The sequence below is a fragment of the Manihot esculenta genome, chromosome 15 (genome assembly GCF_001659605.2).
Source record: "Manihot esculenta cultivar AM560-2 chromosome 15, M.esculenta_v8, whole genome shotgun sequence".
NCBI classification, from domain to species: Eukaryota; Viridiplantae; Streptophyta; class Magnoliopsida; order Malpighiales; family Euphorbiaceae; genus Manihot; species Manihot esculenta.
In genome coordinates this window covers 2,293,393-2,312,578 of record NC_035175.2, presented here as the reverse complement: position 1 = coordinate 2,312,578, position 19,186 = coordinate 2,293,393, and positions in this window count along the sequence as shown.

Sequence of the window (19,186 nt, the reverse complement as noted above, 5' to 3'; positions counted from 1 at the left end):
TAAATAAGTGAGAATTTCAATGGGAAAAAAAGATTCTAGTTGAAGTATGGATCTATTTCAGTTTGTTCAGAATTGATCATTGATTATTTAATACTCCTATTTTAATTCAATAAATTAGTTTTGGTTGTGGAATACGCTTCTCACAACCAAATTCCTCCTTAGTTCTAGTTTGATTAGGAAATGTTCGCTAATCAAACACTAGTCAACAAGTTGTCAAAGAACGTTTTTGGAGCTTTTAGCATCGAACAACTGTTGACTGCATTAAGACTTAGAGGAATCCAATTCTAACATTGCCAACCGTATGGTCAAGTCTAGATTATGCAACTGATTATATTTGAGTTTGAACAACCTAGGCAATTACGGACCTAAACTATTCAAACAATATATTACTCAAGCAATTAAAAGCAATAGGCCTTAATTGATTCTAAAAGCAAAGCAATAATTATAGAAAGATCAAATTGCATAAATATTGAAAATAAATAAGAGTTTAATAATGGAGTTTTAAATCTCCCAATTCATCACAAATCTGAAATTTCTCAACTTCAACTAGAAAAAAGATGGAATTTAGCCACTCATGGTGGACAAAATCACAAAAGAAAGAAGAAAGGAAGATGGAGAGTGGCTGCCGAATTTCTGCAGTGGTTCTGCTGGTGCAGAGATGATTTTTTCTTGCTGGTTTGGGCTGCCTCCTTTTATAGGTGAAGAATCCCAATCCAATTAGGGTTTGAAAATCCTAATCTTGACTTTGTCTTTTGTAGTCTTTGATTCCTCTTTCTCTTCTTATATTTTGTTGTGAATGGATTTCTTTGAGTGAAAAGGACATTTACGTGGCACTTGGAACTGATCTGATAGTGTTTGAGGCGGATTTGGATTTCTTTATTTTTAAATCTGATTTTTCCCTTTTTCCGCTCTGCTGTCAGTTTCTGCTGTCAATGTGATTGGGGCGGGTGATTTGGGCAAATCACTTGCCCCAATCGCTTTCTGTGAGTCAGTCCAGTTTTTAGCTTTCTGTCTCTGCGAGTGATTTGGCCAGTTAATTTGGGCAAATCGTCTTGCCCAAATCGTTTCTGTGTGTTGCCTCCAGATTTCTGTTTTTGCTTCCTGTATCTGCTTCCTGCAGGTGATTTGGCCAAATCACTTTGACCCAATCACTTTTTCAGCTTTTTATGCACTTCTTCTCTAAATTTTCATTTTCTTCCTTTTCTGTAAAAATAAGACAAAAACTGTAAGACCCCGCTCGTTCAGACATCGGAATTCCTACCGTCCGGTGGAATCTCGGGTGTCGGATCCTCTTTGGGGGGGGTAGAGCAAGGGTAAAGGAAAGGTTTTCTAAAATGTTTTTACGTGTTTTATGGTTTTAAATAGAAAAGAGTTGAGTTTTTGAAGAGAAAAGACCAAGGAGGCATTTGCCAGGTTCGGCCGCCGAAAGTGAAGTTCGGCCGCCGAACATGTGAAGGCTTCGGGAGCGCCTTTGGCCTCCGAAAGTCTTGTGGGAGCAAGCCAAGGTTCGGCCGCCGAAAGTGAGGTTCGGCCGCCGAACATGCATGAGTTTAGGGGGCACGTTAGGCTGCCGAAGGTTGATGACCAGGCCACCTATAAAGAGCCCTCAGATCGGAAATGGGCGAGTTTTCTCCCCATTCCCGAGCTCAGGTGAGTGTATGCCCTCCCTTGGTTGCTTGTGAGTCTTCTCTTCAAAATCCTTCAAGTTTTCATAAGATCTACCCTTGGTTTGAAGTTTTGAAGCTAAAGTAGAAGTTTTGGGAGCTTGGAGCTTTTGGAGCTTGGATTCTCCACACCTCCGAGTTAGGGATCGCACCAACCCTCGATCTTCAAGAGGTAAGTGTAGATCTTTGTTTCCTTGAGTTTTTAAGAAGTTTTAAGTAAGTTTTATGGAGGTTATATGGTTGAGTATGGGTAGATATGCATGTTTAGGCTTTTATAGGTTTGATGCCCAATGTATGTTATGTGATGATGTGTTGAGGAGTTTAAGCTAGTTTCTTTGCTCTCTTTGCTTGTGGGAGTGTGTATGCATGCTTGGGAGAGAGTATGTGAGGTTTGGGGTTGTTTTGTGAGGTTTAGGAGGCTGGTATGCACGAAGGCGGAGTTCTGATGAACTCAGGTTCGGCCGCCGAAGGTGGTTTCGGCCGCCGAACGTGCCTGAGGATGCATAGGTTTGGCCGCCTAACCTTGCCCCCGAAAGTGGAGTTGTGGCTTGAAAGCAGACTTTCGGCCGCCGAAGGTAATGTTCGGCCGCCGAAAGTGCCTGACTTTCGTCTCTGGAGTGAGGGTTCGGCCGCCGAAGGTGCCGCCGAACCTACCCGAGTTTCGTCTCTGGAGGAGACTTTCGGCCGCCGAAGGTGCCGCCGAAAGTGCCTGTCCAGCCTTTTCATGGCTGTTTTCCTATGCGTATTTCTATGATGTTTAGAGGGGTTTTTGGGGAGTTTCTTATGAGTTGTTAGCATGTGTTTAGTACCTCATGTGAGTCCATCTGTGTAGGATTGGACCCGAGGAGAGGTGTCTAGCCTCAGTGCTAGTTGACCCTGAGTTTGTTGAGCAGAGGCTTCAGGTGAGTAGAACTAAACTTAATGTTTTACTTTAAGAAATTTTAATGTCTAAAGCATACTCATACATCATGTTATGTAATAGGATGTTTGCACTAGTTCATCATGCCCATGCACCATGTTTATATGTTATAGGATGATTGCACTAGTTTCACGAAGGTGACGCATTGTATAATGTGCTATGTATATGATGTGATGGGTGGACCAAGGCGACCTCAATAGCCCGCAAGTCTGTCAATGAGTCTTTGTCAATCGGGCGAGTACATGTAGGAAAGCCCCATGAGAGCTCCTTCGGGGCCAAGTTTTGACAGAGGGAACGTTGGGGTCATGTCTAACCCTGAGGGGAAGGACGTTACGTGAACCCTCAAAAATCACCCGCAAGAGGAAGAGATTTGCTAGCATGAACTCAAGCGGGGGTGAGATGTTTGTTGTGATATAATTGTGATATGACGCATTTCATGAATGCATGAATAAGAAGAATAATTGAATTGAATAAAATGTCTTTATAATAAAATACATAAAAAGGGTGGAACAATAAAAGGCATAATAATATACCTAAAAATGGAGGAACTAAATCAAATGTTTTTCTCTGTTTCTACTCACTGGGCTCTTGTAGCTCACCCCATTCCCTTACCCCCAGTTTTGCAGGGCCAGAGTAAGTAAGCCAGAGTATGTCAAGCCAGAGTAAGTAGCCTGAGTTCAGTCAGAGTAAGCTATGGGATAGAAGAGGTTCAAGCATGGGTTGCCATGTTTGGTTGTAATAGCTTAGTTATGTTTATGTGTTCGTAGAAAGGAGAGATGCTTATTGTATATGTTTATGGAGATAGTATGTAATGTAAGTTGTAAAGAAATGATATGTTATGTAATGCTATGTATGTTTATTTTGCTTGTATAGTTTAGTGGTGGACATGAGCATGATGATATATGGACATGATAGATGGACTTGATGTATGGTCCTTATGTATAATAAGAATATGATGAATGGAAAGAGTAAAGAGTAATGTTATAAAGAGATAGAGCCAAGTTAAGAAAGTATAGATATGTCATGTGTTGTAGCATGAGATGTATAGAATTGTGCTTTGCCTAGAGTGTTGGTAAATCCCTTTTTGTTATGCATGATCTTGAGAAAATGTTTTAAATGTTATGAGTTTTGAATGGCCCGTGAGGGAAGAAAGGGTTCCAATCCCTTGACCCAAAGCGGATATGTTTTAAAGCAAGCTTGATGACCCATCTGGTATGAGGTTCTATGTTTTCATGCATAGGTCAAGCTGAGGTAAAGAAAACAAGTTTAAAGGTTTTTATGAGACCAAAGCTTAAGTTTTATGAAAATGTTGATCATGTATGGGATTATACCTAGAGTTTCAGGATGTTTAGAGGCTTGCTACGGGTTCCGGCGGCCTTAAGCCGATCTGAATCCTAGCGCCGAGCAGGTCGGAGCCGCTACAGAGGGGTACCGGTTTCCGGGCTGTTACAGTTGGTATCAGAGCATAGGGCCTCAATAGTACGGTGTTTGATGCGAAGGTGCTCAGACATCGGAAAGAGGTTGTGCTAGATGTTAGGAGGGCAAGCACATTAAGAAAGATTAAGAGTAAGATCATGTCCACTAGGATAGGATGTCGAGTCCTGTCTTGTATGATGATGTGTAATGCCATGTGTGATGCATGTGCATTTATGTTGTATTATGGATGTTGATAGTCCCTTAGCTGTGAGATAGCATGATATGTACTGATATGAGATGGGCTGAGCGACCAGGTGTGGCCCTTGGCACAGTTGGTCATGGCATGTTCTGCTATGTTGTAGACTGTAGGTGACAGGTTCATCCATGATATATGTTGCTTGAGGGGTCATGTGTTTATCACATGGACTATATGATATGATGCTATGCTATGTGTTGTGAGTTCATGTGTTTGTCATGGACCACATGATATGATGTGATGCTTATGTGTGCTTGTGTGCCTGTTGTGTTTCAGACAAGCTGAGATGCAAGGTGCTAGGAGCTCTATGGAGTCAGATCCATCTGAGTGGGAAAGTGAGCCTTTTCCCCTTGCAAGGTCAGGTGGAGAAGACAGAGCAAGAGACCCTGAAAGGTCTGTAGAAGTCTGCAGAGAAGTTATGGTGCAGAGGAGGGATGTTAGTTTGCAAGTGAACATGGATGAGGAAAGTATGGAAAAGTCTAAGGATTCTAAGAGTTCAAGTTCAGGAGAAGTTGATCCCTCCATGCTGAGTACAGCTACCAAGAGAGGTAGAAAGTGGGGAAGAGCCAGAGCCCCTAAGCAATGGGGCAAGACTAGGAAGGGTAGGCTGTGGAAGAGGTTTAGGCTTGATGCTGAAGATGGCTCGAGTTTTGGCCGAGGTCCTACAAGATGTTTGAGGTGCGGAAGGTTGCACAGAGGGCCTTGTCGAGTTGGGACAACGGCATGCTTCAGGTGCGGACAGGAAGGGCACTTCGCACGTGATTGTCCTACTGCGCCCAGGAGAGTGTGGTCCCAGCAGCGAGCTGCAGGTGATGTGGCTCAAGCCAGTGTTCCAGGAAGGGGAGCAGACACATCGAACGCAGTGATGCCAGGTACGCTCACTTGTTCATGTTCTGATGTGTGTGTTTGTGCTCTAGTGTGTTTCCCTTTTCTGTTGTTGCTCTAGGAGCCTTTGAGAGGTTGAGTTGATAGCTTCTGGGTGTAGAGTGTTCTCTTTGGGTTTGTAGACCGGATAGGATCCATCTGTGACTGAGATTCAGGCCAGTGTCCGATGAGGGTAGATGCCTTCCACCCGAGCATGAGGTCCAAGACTTGAGTGTCTGGATATCAGCCGGGGGATGGATTGGTTTTCTACTTGTGGAGCTGGTGATACTTGCGTCTGCAGCGCAAGGTGGTCAGGATCGAAATGCAGGATGGGTCTGAGGTAGACTTCAGAGGGGACCAAGTAGGTTGCCTAGAAGTTTGATGTCAGCTGTCAGGCTCGTAGAGTGTATGGGAATGGTTAGTAGAGAGTTCTAGCTCGGGTTTGTGAGCTGAGTAGGCAGGTCTAGGAACCAGCCCTAGTGCCATAGATAGAGCGAGTGTTCAGAGGTTTCAGGCTAGTGTCAGGTTGGCCATCAATCAGGGAGGTAGAGTTTGGTTCAGAGGTGGTGCTTAGTACCCGTAACCATTTCTCTCTTTCCTTTCGGGATGGTACCTGCAGAGAGTAAGAGTATAGCAGAGAAGAGTAAGAGTAGAATAGAAAGCAGAAGAGAAAAGTAAGATCAGTGAAGAAAGAAGAGAGAAGGATCAGAGTAGCGCAGCAGAAGCTTGTGGCGTTCAAGCGCAAGTTTGAGGTTTTGTTTGTTTGTGTTTTTGTTTGAACATTCGGGGACGAATGTTCTGTAAGGGGGGAAGAATGTAAGACCCCGCTCGTTCAGACATCGGAATTCCTACCGTCCGGTGGAATCTCGGGTGTCGGATCCTCTTTGGGGGGGGTAGAGCAAGGGTAAAGGAAAGGTTTTCTAAAATGTTTTTACGTGTTTTATGGTTTTAAATAGAAAAGAGTTGAGTTTTTGAAGAGAAAAGACCAAGGAGGCATTTGCCAGGTTCGGCCGCCGAAAGTGAAGTTCGGCCGCCGAACATGTGAAGGCTTCGGGAGCGCCTTTGGCCTCCGAAAGTCTTGTGGGAGCAAGCCAAGGTTCGGCCGCCGAAAGTGAGGTTCGGCCGCCGAACATGCATGAGTTTAGGGGGCACGTTAGGCTGCCGAAGGTTGATGACCAGGCCACCTATAAAGAGCCCTCAGATCGGAAATGGGCGAGTTTTCTCCCCATTCCCGAGCTCAGGTGAGTGTATGCCCTCCCTTGGTTGCTTGTGAGTCTTCTCTTCAAAATCCTTCAAGTTTTCATAAGATCTACCCTTGGTTTGAAGTTTTGAAGCTAAAGTAGAAGTTTTGGGAGCTTGGAGCTTTTGGAGCTTGGATTCTCCACACCTCCGAGTTAGGGATCGCACCAACCCTCGATCTTCAAGAGGTAAGTGTAGATCTTTGTTTCCTTGAGTTTTTAAGAAGTTTTAAGTAAGTTTTATGGAGGTTATATGGTTGAGTATGGGTAGATATGCATGTTTAGGCTTTTATAGGTTTGATGCCCAATGTATGTTATGTGATGATGTGTTGAGGAGTTTAAGCTAGTTTCTTTGCTCTCTTTGCTTGTGGGAGTGTGTATGCATGCTTGGGAGAGAGTATGTGAGGTTTGGGGTTGTTTTGTGAGGTTTAGGAGGCTGGTATGCACGAAGGCGGAGTTCTGATGAACTCAGGTTCGGCCGCCGAAGGTGGTTTCGGCCGCCGAACGTGCCTGAGGATGCATAGGTTTGGCCGCCTAACCTTGCCCCCGAAAGTGGAGTTGTGGCTTGAAAGCAGACTTTCGGCCGCCGAAGGTAATGTTCGGCCGCCGAAAGTGCCTGACTTTCGTCTCTGGAGTGAGGGTTCGGCCGCCGAAGGTGCCGCCGAACCTACCCGAGTTTCGTCTCTGGAGGAGACTTTCGGCCGCCGAAGGTGCCGCCGAAAGTGCCTGTCCAGCCTTTTCATGGCTGTTTTCCTATGCGTATTTCTATGATGTTTAGAGGGGTTTTTGGGGAGTTTCTTATGAGTTGTTAGCATGTGTTTAGTACCTCATGTGAGTCCATCTGTGTAGGATTGGACCCGAGGAGAGGTGTCTAGCCTCAGTGCTAGTTGACCCTGAGTTTGTTGAGCAGAGGCTTCAGGTGAGTAGAACTAAACTTAATGTTTTACTTTAAGAAATTTTAATGTCTAAAGCATACTCATACATCATGTTATGTAATAGGATGTTTGCACTAGTTCATCATGCCCATGCACCATGTTTATATGTTATAGGATGATTGCACTAGTTTCACGAAGGTGACGCATTGTATAATGTGCTATGTATATGATGTGATGGGTGGACCAAGGCGACCTCAATAGCCCGCAAGTCTGTCAATGAGTCTTTGTCAATCGGGCGAGTACATGTAGGAAAGCCCCATGAGAGCTCCTTCGGGGCCAAGTTTTGACAGAGGGAACGTTGGGGTCATGTCTAACCCTGAGGGGAAGGACGTTACGTGAACCCTCAAAAATCACCCGCAAGAGGAAGAGATTTGCTAGCATGAACTCAAGCGGGGGTGAGATGTTTGTTGTGATATAATTGTGATATGACGCATTTCATGAATGCATGAATAAGAAGAATAATTGAATTGAATAAAATGTCTTTATAATAAAATACATAAAAAGGGTGGAACAATAAAAGGCATAATAATATACCTAAAAATGGAGGAACTAAATCAAATGTTTTTCTCTGTTTCTACTCACTGGGCTCTTGTAGCTCACCCCATTCCCTTACCCCCAGTTTTGCAGGGCCAGAGTAAGTAAGCCAGAGTATGTCAAGCCAGAGTAAGTAGCCTGAGTTCAGTCAGAGTAAGCTATGGGATAGAAGAGGTTCAAGCATGGGTTGCCATGTTTGGTTGTAATAGCTTAGTTATGTTTATGTGTTCGTAGAAAGGAGAGATGCTTATTGTATATGTTTATGGAGATAGTATGTAATGTAAGTTGTAAAGAAATGATATGTTATGTAATGCTATGTATGTTTATTTTGCTTGTATAGTTTAGTGGTGGACATGAGCATGATGATATATGGACATGATAGATGGACTTGATGTATGGTCCTTATGTATAATAAGAATATGATGAATGGAAAGAGTAAAGAGTAATGTTATAAAGAGATAGAGCCAAGTTAAGAAAGTATAGATATGTCATGTGTTGTAGCATGAGATGTATAGAATTGTGCTTTGCCTAGAGTGTTGGTAAATCCCTTTTTGTTATGCATGATCTTGAGAAAATGTTTTAAATGTTATGAGTTTTGAATGGCCCGTGAGGGAAGAAAGGGTTCCAATCCCTTGACCCAAAGCGGATATGTTTTAAAGCAAGCTTGATGACCCATCTGGTATGAGGTTCTATGTTTTCATGCATAGGTCAAGCTGAGGTAAAGAAAACAAGTTTAAAGGTTTTTATGAGACCAAAGCTTAAGTTTTATGAAAATGTTGATCATGTATGGGATTATACCTAGAGTTTCAGGATGTTTAGAGGCTTGCTACGGGTTCCGGCGGCCTTAAGCCGATCTGAATCCTAGCGCCGAGCAGGTCGGAGCCGCTACAGAGGGGTACCGGTTTCCGGGCTGTTACAAAAACCATAAATTAAGCTGAAAAATATATAATTAAACAATAATAAAAATAATAAAAATGTGGCTAAATTATGTTTGATCAACCTATATCGCCAATTTCAACACAAAATCGACCCATACAAACCAAGACAAGGCCTAAATTGGAAATGGAAGCTTGTAGCTGTGGACACATATCGAGAGAAAGTCCTACAAAATGTGCATTGATGTTCTGAGATTCAGTTGTAGGCTTAGATAGAGAGGAAGGTACTTTCTTCCTTTTATTCTTTTCCTTTTTGTCCGCTAGTGACGTCTAACGGCCTCTCTGCTATAGTGTCACCTATCTCTATCACGTAGGTTCGTACGTACGGGAGTGTCAGACCCCCTCTCTATACCAGGCGGCCATTTAATTCCCCCGGCGCGCATACAGGCAAGGCTACAAAGTGATTGGGCCTGCTATCGTTTACTACGTCGCATCATCGGGCTGGATTTCTAGTTATTGAACCTGGGCTTGCGGGTGACCCGATCTGCCCCGCGAGTTAGAGTCAAGGCTTAAAATGCTGGGTCGACCTGCTGAAAATGGGCTTTTGGAACCGTGGGCCTACTTTGCTTCTTTGGGCTTAGCCTCCCCTAGGACAAATGAGGCCCAGTGGTCATCATGCATGATGAGCTAAAAAAAAAGTTCAAATGTAACATTTAGCAGGAGATTGGTAGATTGGATTTGGATAGATTATTAACACTAATGTTCTCAAATACTCATCAAAAAGCTGAATTTATATATATGCATGTAAAGAAAACTCACACAATGCCTAACTATACAAGGAATTAATTATGACTTGTGATAATGGTGAGATCTGGCGAGACGTCCAGGTGAGGACACCTAACCAGAGGTCTAATTCGCTGAATTGATCATCATTTTGTGATCAATCCGTTAGATCCCTCTATACTTGGCTTTAAGGAATGGGACCTGTAAGATGAAGAAGACGGTCAGGAGACTACCGGGGAAGTTTCCAGTGGAGACCCTCCGACGCTCAAGTCAGATCTGGGAACTTTGTGGAGTTAAGGGAAGTAAAACAGAGTAGAGAAGAGAAGAGAAGAAGATGGTGGTTTTGGATTCTCCATGTGTGACCGCCAAAGAGAGATAGGTCCCTCTTCCGAGAAGGAGTGATCATTTTTTAAGGTTGGTCCAGTGCATAAATACCTTTGAATAAAGTTGATGCTCCTGATGCCATATTCTTTTCTGATGGGACATGATGCTTTTGTGCAAGTGATAAGCGGTTGTCGAAGCCGTAAAAAATAAACCTATTAAACAATCAACAATAAACTTGTAGATAGTGGCAATAGGGTCGAACCACAGGGAATTGACACCAATGATTTTCCTAATAATGACTAGGTCAAGTAAATAACAAGTAATTAAAAGAGGGGGGTTTTGAGTTGATGGATTAACACTAAATAACAAAAGAAAGCAATAATTTAAAGATGAGTAAATCAATAAGAGAAAAGCTTCTAGTTGAAGTATGGATCTATTTCAGATTGTTTAGAATTGATCATTGATTCTTTAATACTCCTATTTATCTCAATAAATTAGTTTAGGATGTGGAAGACGCTTCTCACGATCCAAATTCCTCCTTAGTTCTAGTTTGATTAGGAAACGTTCGCTAATCAAACACTAGTTAACAAGTTGCCAAGGAACGTCCTTGGGGCCTTTGGCATCGAACAACTGTTAACTGCATTAAGACTTAGAGAAACCTAATTCTAACCTTGCCAACCGCGTGGTCAAGTTTAGATCATGCAACTTGATTAAATTTGTGTTCAAATAATATAAGCAATTACGGACTTAAATTATTCAAACAATTGTTACTCAAGCAATTAAAAGCAATAGGCCTAAATTGATTCTAAAAGCAAAGCAACAATTATAGAAAGATCAAATTGCATAAATATTGAAAATAAATAGAAGTTTAACAATGGAGATTTAAATCTCCCAATTCATCACAAATCTGAATTTTCCAACTTCAACTAGAAAGGAAAGTGTTTAGCCACTCATGGTGGACAAAATCACAAAAGAAAAAAAAGAAAGAAGAGATTGCTGCGTTTCTGGAGAGTTTCTGAAGCTGAGAGATGATCAGAAGATGCCCTGCTGGTTTGGAGGCTCTCCTTTTATAGCTGAAGAATTCCATCCATCTAGGGTTTCAAAATCCCTTTTTGATTTGGTGTTTGACTCCTCTTTTGATGTTGAATTTAATTGCAATTGGAATTTCTTGGATGAGAAGCTCTTTCGTGGCTCTTGGTTTTATGTTGGTAGTGATTGGGTTGGAATTGGACTTCTGAAAATTCGGATTTCTGTTTTCTGCCCAATTTCCCGCTCTTCTGTCAGTTTCTGCTGTCAAAGTGATTTGCCCGGTGATTTGAGTGTTTTGGGCAAATCACTGACCCAATCACTTTTCTGTGAGTCAGTCCAGTTTTTTGCTCTCTGTCTTCTGCGAGTGATTTGGCCAATGTCTTCGAGTGTCTTGGGCAAATCACTTGCCCATATCACTTCTGCCTGTTGCCTCCAGGTTTCTGCTGTCAAAGTGATTTGCCCGGTGATTTGAGTGTTTTGGGCAAATCACTGACCCAATCACTTTTCTGTCAATTTTCTGCACTTTTTCTCCAATTTTCCAATTTCTTCCTTTTCTGTAAAAACAAGATAAAAACCATAAATTAAACTAAAAAATGTGTAAATAAACAATAATAATTATGATAAAAATGTGGCTAAATTATGCTTGATCAAATACCCCCACACCTAGCTTTTTGCTTGTCCTCAAGCAACAAATAACTTAGTCAATCAAGCTCCTTTTTCTTTTGAGCCTAAGTACCACTTAATCAGCCCCCCTAGACTCCTAAATTGAAGTATCACAGTATAGAATACATGCACCAAGGTTGTTCTTCTCTTTTCCTTGTTTCCCCTTACCTATCCTGGTCAAAGGAAAGGTTTTTGATTCATTCATGCTTATTCTCTTTGTATAAGCTCAATGCAACCTCTAAGAGAGACTTGCCCTTCTTTGAGCATTTTATTTTATTTTATTCAGCAGCACTTTTTTTTTATTCTTGCCTGAAAAAGTCACTAACCTTTTTACGCGAAGGTGCATATTGGTGATACCCACCCCCGGTTACTCAGTTAGTCACTTCTTCAAGTGGCTACTAGCTCTGTTCATAGCTTATTTGGCCATAGGAACAGGTTTTATGATTTGTGCTTTGTGCTGGTTTTTCTTTTTCTTTTCTTTTCATGACAGTTTGGGCAAATCACCTCATAGGGAGTTACACTAACTTTTTATTTGCATGTATTTATATTTTTATTTCCCTTGACCAATGCAAATTTAGAGATTCAATTTAAGAAAAGAACTTCCAAAGTGAAGGTAGCACACTATAATTGATTCAATTTAGGCTTAAAGGGGTGGAAAATCAATGGGGTCATGAGATAGGAAGCTCTTTTAACCTTGTTATCTATGCTGAGTAGAGCAAAAGCTAAGTCAAAATTCTGTGTGTGTGTGTGCAAAAAGTGAAAAAAATGTGTGAAAAAATTTTGGTGTGTGTTTATGGGGCAAAAAGATGCAAAAAGAAATAAAAAGAAAGCAAAAAGATAATGTAAACGGAAAAAATATAACCTAAACCTAACAGCAAATACCCCCACACCTATCCCAAACATTGTCCTCAATGTTTAAACATAAATATGAAAAAATTAATAAGGAGAAGGAAAGGGACTGCCTGGGATGTGGGTGATTTGAGCAGGTGATTTGGGCAAATCACTGGTCAAATCACTGTCGTGGCTGGTCTGTGGGCAGAAAATGTTGAACCAGCAGCTGCAACATGCTTTCCATGTGCTGCATCCTGTCTTGAGCCTCCACCGAATGGTCTTGAGGTGCCTTTTATGTCCTCCAAGGTCCACCCAATTGCTTTCTTGTGCTTCCTCAACAGATCAAGGAGCTTTTCCTCTTCTTCTTGGCTGAGCTGGTTAGAAATAATTGCTGGAAGTGAATTTCCAGCTCCCAAGTAGGCATATTTGAGGTGGCTGGGCAATGGTTTCAGTTCTGGTGCAGTTGCTGTTTGTGCTGATTTCTGCTGTTTGCTGTCTGATTTGGGCTGTGATTTGGGCAGATTATCTGGTGATCTGGGCAAATCACTGTCTGTCAAGTCTGTCTGCTCCAGTGATTTGGTCTGTGATTTGAGCAGATTATCTGGTGATCTGGGCAAATCACTGGGCAAATCACCCACATCCAGCAAGTTACAGCAGTCTGCTGTTTTTTCTGCTTCAGTGATGTTGCTGTCCACTTCTCCTTTCCTGCAAAGACCATCATAAAGTAAATTTTCTTGATCAAAATCAAAAATTTCTTGACTTAAATCATCAATAACATCAAGGCCATAAACAGGAGAAACATCATTGGGGAATTTCATGGCATCATAAACATTAAATTTGATAACTTCCCCTTCAAACTCCATAGTCAATGTGCCATCATGCACATCAATTTTAGTTCTTGCTGTACTTAAGAATGGTCTTCCAAGTAGGATATCAGAGGTGATTTTGCCCTTGTCTTCCTCCATGTCAATAACATAAAAATCTGCTGGAAAGACTAATTGGTCCACTTGCACCAACACATCTTCTAGCACTCCCTTGGGGTAGACAACAGATCGATCAGCCAATTGGATCATAATGCTGGTGCCCTTGAGTGTACCTGCATTCAACAAGTTAAAAATAGAAAGAGGCATGACATTTATTGAAGCTCCAAGGTCACACATGGCCTTCTTTATTCCTATGTTGCCTATTTTGCATGAAATGGCAAACATTCCTCTATCCTTGCATTTGGTGGGAAGTTTCCTTTGAATGACAGCTGAGACACACTCCCCCACACTTACCTTTTTATGTTCAGCAAGTTTCCTCCTATTGGTGCATAGCTCTTTGAGAAATTTAGCATACCTTGGTATTTGTTTGATAGCATCAAGTAGGGGTATGTTGATTTCCACTTTGCGAAGTGTCTCCAATATCTCTTTTTCCTCTTTCTCCTTTTGGGATCTTGCAAATCTCTTTGGGAAGGGAGGAGGTACCTTGAATTTCTCCATAAGTTGTTGTTTCTGCCTTTGACTGGATTCTGCCTGGTCTGTTGATTTGGGCAGATCACTCTCTGCCTTCTCTGGTGATTTGGGCAAATCACTGCTGGACAGCTCAGTTTGCCCAGCGATCGGGTCAGTTTCTACTAGTGAATTGGGCAAATCACTGCCCTGATCACTTTCTGGCAGAATTTCTTCCATGGCCTGTTTTTGCAATTTTTTAGCCTTGCTGTCTTGTAGCTCTTTTCCACTCCTCAATGTGATGGCACTAGCATTTTGTCTTGGATTTATCTCAGTTTGGGAGGGTAGCTTCCCTTGAGACTCAAATTTGCTCATTGAAGTGGCCATTTGGCTCACTTGTTGCTCAAGATTTTGGACAACAGCAGGGGATGCAATAGTGGCTGATTCAGTGGTGTATGTTGCTGGTTCAGTAAGTGCAACATCTTCTGGTTCAGTTGTGTCAATTTTTGAGGTTGCTGGTGTTTGGACAGCAACAAGGGATGCAATGGTGGCAGATTCAGCACTTGCTGATTTTTGGACAGCAGGTTCAGCAATTGCCGGTGCAATTTCAGCAGTGGCAGGTGTGGCATTGGGTGAATTTGCTGGTGCAGAAAATTTTGCAGTAACCTGGAATCGGGTATCTGGTTCAGCTTCAAGTGTAGTGGTGATTTGTGCAGCAGACTCAGCAGCTTGGTCTGTTTCTTCGTCATCGTCCCATAGATCTTGAAGCTCTTCCTCTCTTCTTAATATGTGCGCGTTCATTGAATTGACCGCTTGATCCACTTGCTGTTGGAGAATTTTCCCAGAAATTTCCAATTTCCTTACCATCTCTTCAAGTTCCATATTGGAGTTTTGAGGTGTTGCTTGGGCTTGATAGTTTTGGTAGTAGTCAGCCCTTGCATAGCCATAATTCGGATTGTCCCCCCAACATGGATTGTATTGCAGATCTCTTTGGTAGTCATGGTAGTGGTCTGTCCTTGTATAGCCATAGCTCATATTGTCTCCCCAACCTGAATTGTATGTGTCAAGGTAGGGATTATGTCTTGGCTGTCCATAGAATCCTGCATGTGCTTGTTGAAGTTGTTGGGCTTGACCTATACCATAATTTCTCACCATAGAGGTTAGTTCAGAAATTTGAGAAGAGAGAAAAGACATACTTACCGTAGCCATGCTTGTAAGGTCTTGGCAGTGCGTTCAATTTCAGGATCGTAAAGAAGAGCTTCTTTACGATCAGCCCTGGTCACAAAAGGAAAATACGTTAGTTAGATCAATTCCCCGGCAACGGCGCCAATTTTTGATAAGCGGTTGTCGAAGCCGTCAAAAATAAACCTATTAAACAATCAACAATAAACTTGTAGATAGTGGCAATAGGGTCGAACCACAGGGAATTGACACCAATGATTTTCCTAATAATGACTAGGTCAAGTAAATAACAAGTAATTAAAAGAGGGGGGTTTTGAGTTGATGGATTAACACTAAATAACAAAAGAAAGCAATAATTTAAAGATGAGTAAATCAATAAGAGAAAAGCTTCTAGTTGAAGTATGGATCTATTTCAGATTGTTTAGAATTGATCATTGATTCTTTAATACTCCTATTTATCTCAATAAATTAGTTTAGGATGTGGAAGACGCTTCTCACAATCCAAATTCCTCCTTAGTTCTAGTTTGATTAGGAAACGTTCGCTAATCAAACACTAGTTAACAAGTTGCCAAGGAACGTCCTTGGGGCCTTTGGCATCGAACAACTGTTAACTGCATTAAGACTTAGAGAAACCTAATTCTAACCTTGCCAACCGCGTGGTCAAGTTTAGATCATGCAACTTGATTAAATTTGTGTTCAAATAATATAAGCAATTACGGACTTAAATTATTCAAACAATTGTTACTCAAGCAATTAAAAGCAATAGGCCTAAATTGATTCTAAAAGCAAAGCAACAATTATAGAAAGATCAAATTGCATAAATATTGAAAATAAATAGAAGTTTAACAATGGAGATTTAAATCTCCCAATTCATCACAAATCTGAATTTTCCAACTTCAACTAGAAAGGAAAGTGTTTAGCCACTCATGGTGGACAAAATCACAAAAGAAAAAAAAGAAAGAAGAGATTGCTGCGTTTCTGGAGAGTTTCTGAAGCTGAGAGATGATCAGAAGATGCCCTGCTGGTTTGGAGGCTCTCCTTTTATAGCTGAAGAATTCCATCCATCTAGGGTTTCAAAATCCCTTTTTGATTTGGTGTTTGACTCCTCTTTTGATGTTGAATTTAATTGCAATTGGAATTTCTTGGATGAGAAGCTCTTTCGTGGCTCTTGGTTTTATGTTGGTAGTGATTGGGTTGGAATTGGACTTCTGAAAATTCGGATTTCTGTTTTCTGCCCAATTTCCCGCTCTTCTGTCAGTTTCTGCTGTCAAAGTGATTTGCCCGGTGATTTGAGTGTTTTGGGCAAATCACTGACCCAATCACTTTTCTGTGAGTCAGTCCAGTTTTTTGCTCTCTGTCTTCTGCGAGTGATTTGGCCAGTGTCTTCGAGTGTCTTGGGCAAATCACTTGCCCATATCACTTCTGCCTGTTGCCTCCAGGTTTCTGCTGTCAAAGTGATTTGCCCGGTGATTTGAGTGTTTTGGGCAAATCACTGACCCAATCACTTTTCTGTCAATTTTCTGCACTTTTTCTCCAATTTTCCAATTTCTTCCTTTTCTGTAAAAACAAGATAAAAACCATAAATTAAACTAAAAAATGTGTAAATAAACAATAATAATTATGATAAAAATGTGGCTAAATTATGCTTGATCAGCAAGTATGTCAGGCAGTACATTAATGATGGCTATAGAATAATAAATATTGAGTTAACCGGTTCGTACCCTCTACATGCGCGCTTATGATCCTTGTGCTAAACCAAGGAGGCGATCAACTTATAGGAGATCGACATCTTTACCCTGACTTCATCAAGCCATACCGAGCTCATCCGACCTATATAGAAATGAACTCCTTCCAGTTACTAAGGTTGGTCACATCAGCGTTTAAAGCCTTGTTGTAGTACGGATTTTTAAAGAGGTCGGTCTGTCCGTCATCTCCGGTCTTTAAGGAGGTTAATCGGTCTGTTCGTTCCAGACTTGGGTAAACTCAGGAGTGTTGCTGGTCTGATTCTGTGTATTCAATAGGTCAGGCTTCTTACTGTCTGGTTCGACCAGATGGAAAGGCTTTCGATTCATGTGTCACGATCTTGGGGGTCCTATTTTTTATACGTTATCAGTTGCCTTTTTGCTTCTGCGATGGTTATTTATGACCATCGGAGAAGGAAACCCGTTTTGCTAATTCGACGCCACCTGTTCATTTGGTTGACGCTTATGAATTTTGAAGAGAAATGTGATCAATGGAATTTATCAACTTTGTAAGGAAACCCAGAGATTATTGCAACTCAAAATTATACAGCGGAAAAATAAAAGATCTTTGTTTCCCCTTTCAGGATCTGAGTGATTTGTTTAATTCGAAAGGAATGATAAAAAGACTAACCTTTTTTACTTGATGAAGGAAATTGTTTCAGACTGATGTTACTGCTTCTGAAATGAGCACTCTCAATGGTATTCACACGAATGTTTCCGTTTAAAGTGCTAACTCTCTCAACGAATGGATTAGCTACGTACTCCCAATCTGTAACCTAGAAAAGCGATCACCAAAAAAATCTACTCCTAGGCAACTCAAAGAAGGTGTTTTATGATCACTCGATTTTTTTTAGTCTTTTCGTAAAAAAAGTTGTGTTCATAACCAACTATCACAATCTCGCAGATACAAATATATTTATGTGATAAGTCATTTTCAAAAAAATAAAACGAAAAATCCTTTATCTATAACAGTTACAGATAGACTGCAAATCTTTTAAATATTATTATCTTATAATAAAAAATAATTAATATTAATAATAATAACATTTTTATTATTATTAATTATACTAACGAGCTCTTAACCCATTAATATGACATAACACATTAATGATTTTTTTGTTTGACCCAATAGGCTCACATTAATTGACAATAGGCCCAGTCCGACAAGACTCATAAATCATAAGCGGCCTCTAGCAAAACGTTATGAGTAAACAATTAATACGAGGATCGATAATCCGATAAAACCTAATAAACAGAACATGTATTAATCCATTTATCACACGATATCTAGTTTGAACACAAATCATGGTCAATGTCAAACTTATAATGTTCAAATTTATAATTTCTCGATCTTTAAGTAGACTGATAAAACCAAATGATATTGATCACATTATCAATTCATTTAAGCACGATCATGCATTTCTCAATCTCACTTATCGAGGGACCCATAAGATATCTCTCTCAAAGAGAATGACAAATTCTATATTGATTGTTTAATATCTTCTACATAATTTCTATTATACTCAATCATAACTTTTATGATTATACGATTAAAGACAATGTTTGGTTATGTCAAAACATAATAGTTGTAATACCCGGCTAAACTCCAGCGTTGGAATTCCCACTTTCCGACGGAATCTCCATCGAAATCCGAAATCTCAAAGCTGGAATCTTTAGAAGGATAAAATAAGGTTTTCATAAAATGAATTTTAGTTTTATTGTTTGGAATTTTTGTTAAGGAAATAAAAGAGTTTTAGAGAAATCCCTAGGTTCGGCCGCCGAACTTTCAGGTTCTGCCGCCGAAGGTGGTTCCTCCAGCCGCCGATAAGAGGCCTTCAGCCCGAAAATGAGAGAGCTTCCTCTCCATTTTCAGGCAGAGGTGAGTTCATGCCCTTCCTTTGATGTTTTTGCTGAAATTCCCTTAAATCTCTCATAGAATTCATGAGTTTTCCTTTGTTTTTGAAGATTTGAGTTTGAATCTAAATTTTTGAACCTTAGAGACCTCTGGAGATCGATTTCCCTTATCTTCAAGTTGGGTTGCTATCACCTTTGTATCTCTAAGAGGTAAGTTTGAATCTTTGCCTTTCTTCTATTTTCTAGAAGTTTTCAGCAAGTTTTAAAGGAGTTTAAGGGTTATTAATGCATGCAAATTGTTAAATATGAAGTTTTAGGGTTTGGGTTAGGATTGATGATGAATGTTTCCTCTTGTGTTGTATGATGGGGATTAGACAAGTCTTAGATGCCCCTTATGCGTGTTGAGTATGTATGGTTGTTCTTTTAGCTTTGTGGGTGAGAAACGAAGCTTTTGGTGGCTGTGTGTCTAGGGCAGAATTGGGTTCTGCCTAAACTGGAGAACCCAGGTTTGGCCGTTGAACCTGCAGGTAAAGGCAGCCTTTTCGCCGCCTAAACTGCCCCCGAAGGTATGGACTTTCGGATCTGTGAAGGGGTTTAGGCTGCCGAACCTACCCCTGAAAGTCATTGACTTTCGGATCCGTGAGGGA